Source organism: Poecile atricapillus, chromosome Z, assembly GCF_030490865.1.
Source record: "Poecile atricapillus isolate bPoeAtr1 chromosome Z, bPoeAtr1.hap1, whole genome shotgun sequence".
Classification (NCBI taxonomy): Eukaryota; Metazoa; Chordata; class Aves; order Passeriformes; family Paridae; genus Poecile; species Poecile atricapillus.
In genome coordinates this window covers 62894965-62901787 of record NC_081289.1, presented here as the reverse complement: position 1 = coordinate 62901787, position 6823 = coordinate 62894965, and positions in this window count along the sequence as shown.

The window sequence follows — 6823 nt, the reverse complement described above, 5'->3', positions numbered from 1 at the left end:
ACAAAACAATAAGATACTATGTAGTAGACTCTAGAGATCTGAAAAGTCTGAGGGAGACACTGTAAGACAAATTACATCTAATACTTATTTAGTCTCTGTAAGACAAATGACTCATTAAAAAATAGATACATTAAGACAGTACCTGAAATAAGCAGTTTGCAGTATGTTGGAGTACAGCAAATTCCTAAGAGCCTTAATTCCCCAAAGAATCTGAGTACAATAAATATGCATTGTAATTTGCCAGGTGATGCTACAGTAATAGGCTATTTCAAGGATGCAACTACAAGGAAAATATTAATTTAATAATTCATATAACTGGGGCTATTAAATATGCCATGGTTTAGCTATGAAAGCAGCTGCAAAGTGCAGTGTCACGTGCATGGCCACGTGCAGTGGAAATTTCCTAGCACAATACCTCTGGCAGAAGAGGGCAGCCTTCATAGCCTTCTTTCAATCAAGAAGGTATGCCTGAATCTTCATGCTGGTCAATCCTTTCTTGTTCCTGCAGCCATCATACTTCAGAGGAAAGCTGAAAGGAAGTTCACTTTTTAAATGTATCAAATGTTTCATGAAGGACAGAAACAGTTGGTTTGTTTTTGGTTGTGGTTTGTTTTTTTGTTGTTGTTTATTTTAATATGATTGTTTTAGCTAAATTCAGCAGATCTTAATTGATGTTACAGTTCCATTGTATAAAAAGATGTTGTTTTGCTGTCTGTCTGAAATTTACGTTGATAGTATTCATCACAGCTAATAATAGATACCGTAGGTTTCAATATTAAGCCATCTCCACTTTTTAACGTTGTTAAAAAAGGGAAGTGGGGTGTAATTGGAAAGCAGCTTGGTGATGCTTACTATTATTATATCAGGAAATGCAGTGGTTATCTGGTGTGCTATCTTTGTGACAGAAATTACCCCTATGATGACATTTGTGTATTTTATTTTAAGCTTGAGGCAACTCAAAAGGTTACCTGTATGTGCAAAATTCAGCCTGGTTTCAGGAGAGGAACTATTATTGATTTGAAGTGGTAAATACAAGAATTGAAATATTGGAACTGGTGAATAGAAGAAAGTCATGGCAAGCAGTCATAGTACAGAGGTTAATTTACCTTTTATTATATTGTACCTTCCAGGCAATTTTTTCCAGCATGTGCAAATGTAAACACAGCACAGTCCTTGGCATGAGTTGGAAGATAAGCTTTGTCATGTTCATTTTACAGATGAGTAAACCCCTTGTACAGAGCTTGAAAGTGAGACAAGGGGGGTTGGTTCAGCACTGCACAGTGCTGAAAGTGGTTTGCATAAGACACACACATGCAAACACTTTTATACAATTAAAAACTTAGCCATGAAAGTCTTAAGGATATACCAGCTCCAGGTGGAGTGCTTTATCTGTGCTGCTGTTCTGCTTCTCCTGGTGTTTACCTTCACTCAGAGAGATGAAATCATACTATAAATAGAGGGCAAAGTCCGCTCTCAAATATTACTCGGTAAAGTCTCCTGTTTGACATGACAATAGTGTGGAGCAATAGGAGGGTTTGGTTCTTTGGAGCTCTTTTGCAGTACACTGTGCTCTCTAGTGAGGGGTGATACTGACTGAATCGAAACAGTGCTATGACCAGGACAAAAGAAAAACACTGAAAGTCCCATGACCTCACTAAACCTTTTGGGCAAGGTGTCAGTAGCACTTCAGCAGATCGATCTCTCTCTTTAACCTCTCAGTAACTCTGCATTGGCAGTGCTGCAAGGGCTTCCGTTTTCTGCTCCACACCCTTTTTTTAGGAAAAAGTACTCTCGAGACAGTTGGGGATGCAGGTGTATCTTAGTTGCTACGCTGAACTAAGAAAAGCTTGCTCCTCCCTCTTTAAGTGAACACCACCACCACCGCCACATTTCCAAACCAAAGCCCAGCGCGGGCTGAAAAAACACATGGGGCCACTGAGAGACAAGGGCAGCCATTTGGAACAGGGCTCCTTCTGCAAAAGGGGGTGCACAGGGCCTGCTCACGCCACATTGGCATCTCCATCGGTGCGACCGCAACGCCCACGCACGCCGTGCTGGCCAGCGTGCCGTGGTAACCAAGCGCCGTGGTGGCCACGCAGGGGTCCATCCCATGGCCGCTGTCGCACCGAGGGGTGTTACATGCCCGGGCCCCACGGGCTCCCCGGCGGTGCTTCCCGGGCGGGCGGTGGCGGCTGGCGGCGGCGGCTGGTGGTGGCGGCGGTGTCCCCGGCGGGGCGGGGCGCCACAGCCGGGCCGGGGCGGGGCGCGGGCGGACAAAAGGGGCAGTCAGGCAGGATTGCCGCCGTGAGTGGCCGGTGCGGGGGGCGCGGGGAGCCCCTCTGTTGACGTTGCTGTGTTCCCGCGACGCGGCGGGGACTGCGGGCCCAGGTGAGCGTTGGGGTCCCGGCGGGAAACGGGTGGCGCTTTTCCGCGGTGGGAGCCCGGCCGGGCTCTCCGGGCAGTCCCAGGCTGCGGTCCCGGAGAGCTGCGGAGTGCCGAGGGCTGCTGGCGGTGCCGGGACCCGCCGCCTCACCTGCGCCCGGCCCCGCGGCGTGTCCCGGGACGTTTCGCGGGCAGCACCTCCGCTTCGCCGAAGCATCTTGGGCTTCGGGAGGCGGGATCGATGTCCTGTAAGAAACACGGCGGGTGGGGGTGGAACGTACGGCCCCGGCTGCTCAGCCCCGGCCAGGACCTGTGCCCCTCCGAAGGATGCTGCGAGCACTCGTGCGCTTTGTATGCAATACGGGTCCTAAACAAATGAGGAGCGGAGTGCGTGTACTTTCACTCTTAGCAAAGCAGGAAATAAGCCGTCAAAATAAGTCCAAGACATGTAGCAAAATATGCCAGAGTTAAACATATAAAAAAAAATCCCTGAAAAACTCGTTTACTATATCTGTGTACGTTTAAAACTATGCTGTTGATAACATGAATGATCTGCAGCAGGAGAGATGAATATAGAAGTCTGTATAGCAGTGTATACTCAGTAATGTTTAAGTGGTTTCACAAGGAGTGATTTCATCAGCGTGGTGACTTCTGTGATTAAACAGATTTTGAAGTGTTTAAGTGCAAAATATCAGCCTGTGATTGCTTCTCAAGGCAATAGCAGAAAGACAGACACTTGCATAACAGGAAGACAGGGTAGACTCCATTGTCATTTTCTGTCACAGCTACATGGACAAAGTTATTTTGAATTAGAGTATTATGGGCACTTTTTTTTTTTTCATTTAATGCATGTCAGCTGAATGAGTTAGCACTGAGTATAATGAAGAAGAAAATCAGTGTTTATGCAAGGTGTTCAATATCTTCTGATGTAAAAATGTCCCCTCTGTAGAGACACAGTCTCTCTGAAAGAAGAAATTTAACAAAATTGTCTAATTCCCGTTTCGTAGATGTCTGTGGTAGTTTTTTAAAGTGATTTCTGTATTGATAGGCCACTGACCATAACAGCATTTAGTACAGACTAAAAAAAAATTGAATGCACTCAGCTTCTGCAGGGTAACAGCCTGCTGGGCAAAACAGGAGCTGGTGGGAGTAGAATAGGAACTGTGAGCTTGACCCAATACAGACAATCTAAGTAAAACTGCAAACACTGTAGCATTTTAATTCTCTATACTGATGTTCAGAACAAGGCAGCATCAATACTGAGGTAAATCTGAGTTCTTTGACTTACAGTCACACTATTCTTGCATATCAACAATTTCTCTCACCTTCCCAATGTGGCACCAGTGACTGGGATTCCAGAGGCACCTGCAGAAGATGCCACCAGAGGTCATAGAAGATGATGAATTTTCTGACCATAAGTCCAATAAAGTGTCCCTAAATAGGGCAGGCTGGAGGCGCAAGGTGACAGTGTGGGTGCTGTGCTGTGCAGTGCTAAGGGGACCAGGTGACGGAAAACATATCCCAAGTGTGCCAGCTTTTTAATATTATGAATTATCAAATATAAGTTAAAAATGTTATTTGGTCTGTTGAAGCTCAGCATCTGCCTCAGTATTTTTATAGGTTATGACCTTGGTGACCAGCATCCTTGAAATCTACATTTAATACCAAGGCATGAATCCCAGAATCTGCCTGCTGAGGCAGGGTCACTGCAGGTACTTTACCCTCCAAGTGGATGGGGTGGTTGAACGAGGTCTCTTGACTACATCAGATTTTCATTTGATTGAACACATCTTAAAATTAAGAATTCAGATTTTACTATGTAACTTTATAATATAATAATTATGGGCTTTGCACAAACTTTTTTGAACACCAATAACAACTTTTCTGTCTGCATAATTTATTTTAGAAGCTTTCAAAAATACAAAAATCTAAGACAAAATTTTGGCATAAATGTGAACAAAGAAACATTTTTCCATTCATAGATTATTGAACCATATATATTGTCATACTTGCCTCCAACAACTTGGCCATGCAATTCAACAATAAATTTTAAGAAAGTTCTTATTGTATAAGAATCTTGACCTTTTGGTGAGACAGAGAAGGGCAGAAGGACAAAGGGCAGAAGATGTTTGGAAAAGGAAATGTAAAGTAGAACAGAATCTGAGTCAATCTATACCTTAACTCCTTATAAACAAGTAGAGCAAAAGCAGTATCCCTGAGATAGGTGGTGCTGTCACAAAAACAAACAAAAAAAAATCCAGACCAGAGCCTGGCAGAATGTGTGTGTAGTTTTGGGTTTTATTAATAGAAATAGTTTCATTGTGGTACCAATATATTCTTCTCTTCAATATTCTTAGATCTTCCCATGAAACCTTTTTGGAACTGAATGTGTTCATTTTGATAAAAGCACCCCTTGTTTCTTTTTCAGTTTAGAAGCCATTGAAATAGGTTGGTGAGCACTGAAGGACTCTAAGAAAAATGACACTTTATAGGCTTATCAAAGGATGGCTTTTTAATGCAGACAACTGTGCTATCTACGTTTTAAGATGGAAATCTCTTGTTCTCTACAGTCACAGTCAGGACTGATGCTCTCTGAGTGCTCTAATAGACAACATAGAATGTTGATGATATACAAAAAACTTGAGTTTCTTGAAGTCTTGCCTCAATCAGGAGCCCCTTAAACTTATTTTCAGTAGAGACTGAAATCCAAAATAACTGTATGTGCTTTTTGCCTAAAAGGTTTCCCCCATTTAAAGTCTGCTGTATGCATTCTTTTGCTACTAAGGTTATGGAACTTAAGCTTAAGGAACACATTTTTTATGTTTAAATATAATCAAATGCTTAATTCCTATTCTGTTATGAGGTAAGAAAACCTATGTTACATTCCCAGTGGAGGCATGTTATCATACTAACTTACTGAGCATAAAAACAGAAATGAAGTAAAATGTAAGGAGTACAGCATGTATTTCTTAGATTTACAAAGTGTCCCTTAATAGCTGTTTGAGGCAATATTAAGAAGTGTTTTGTGTAAACAGTCTCCAAGGTCATTGATGTTAAGCTGACTCAAGAACATGGTAGGAGACAAAGAAATAATTTATCTTTGCTCCTTGACCTGATACTGATTTAAGAGTTCATCTAGCATCCTGGATTAACTAACCTGCACAAAATGAGTAATGATGACTTAACCTCTCATCTTTTGAAGAGAAACTCAGGTTGCTGAGTTACCCTGCAGCATTTTGCCATGAGCTGTGGTGGTTCCAAAGGCAGGTGTCCCTGTGAGGGTAGGGGCAGGGATCTCCTGGTGCCCACAGGCAGTGTGCTGCCCATGGCTTGCAGCATTTGACCTGCAAGGGAAGGCGGCCAGAAGTCGAGGGCAGCTGCTGCTCATTGACAGAGGTCATAGGAGAGCCTAAAGAAAACCAAACAAAAAATGCTGAAGCTTTTAAAGTGTATATTCCTGCCTGCCAAATATTCCTGTTTCTCTGAAACCTTAACTAGCTCTTAATCTTTGGTCACTACGTCAAAGACGTGTCCTTGTAAAATAGCACAGAGATTTGTGTTTGCAGCAGCAAGGATGATGTCATGTTTTGAAAGAGTTGGCTATGGGTTGAAGATATATATGCAAACAACCAAGCCTCTATTTGTTTTTAATTTAAATTTAGTCTGCATGGGCAGCTGGTAGAATATGAAGGAGTTTGTGATGGGCTTTGATACCATGGGGGTAAAGGATGAGGGTCCTGTCTGTCAATCCATATTTATGTAGGCAGGTGCTGGGAATTTTGAACCTGAACACTGGAATTAGAATATCAATAGTGATTTTCTGTTTTCATAACCAGATTAAAAACATAATAAACATATACTATAATTAATGCATTCAGTACATTATACTAAAGAATCATTGTGCCTGTCTTAAAATCTGTTAGCAAATCTAATTGTACTAACTACAAGTAGATTTCAGATCCTTTTTGTTTTCCCAACTCACCTGGCTTGCCTGGTTTAGCAATGTTCCTTTTTCAAGATGATTTTCTATTCTCTTTTGCTAGATTGAAAAACACCCTCACAAATAAAACCAACCTGACTACACAAAGTATAGACATTGTCAACATAGTCTTTCTACTGAAGATGCTTCATTATTCAATCAGTCTTGTGTTCATAAATTGCCATAATTTCCATGATGTAACTTGGCATTTGGAGAGGCTGTTTTTTAAAATTTGGATCTAGGCCTCTTTTTATCAGAACATTAAGTATATATTTGACTTGAAATACATTATTTATTCTGCTGAAGGCATTTCACCATTGAAACTAAGCTTTAAGCATGCTCAGTCAAAGCTTTACAGGAAAGCTTGAGCTTTTTTGATCTGGTTGCTTGTTTGGAAATGATCTCTGTTGCTGGCATGGGGTCATGCCGCCACCTTCTCAGAGGTGTTGTGAGGTAGTCACT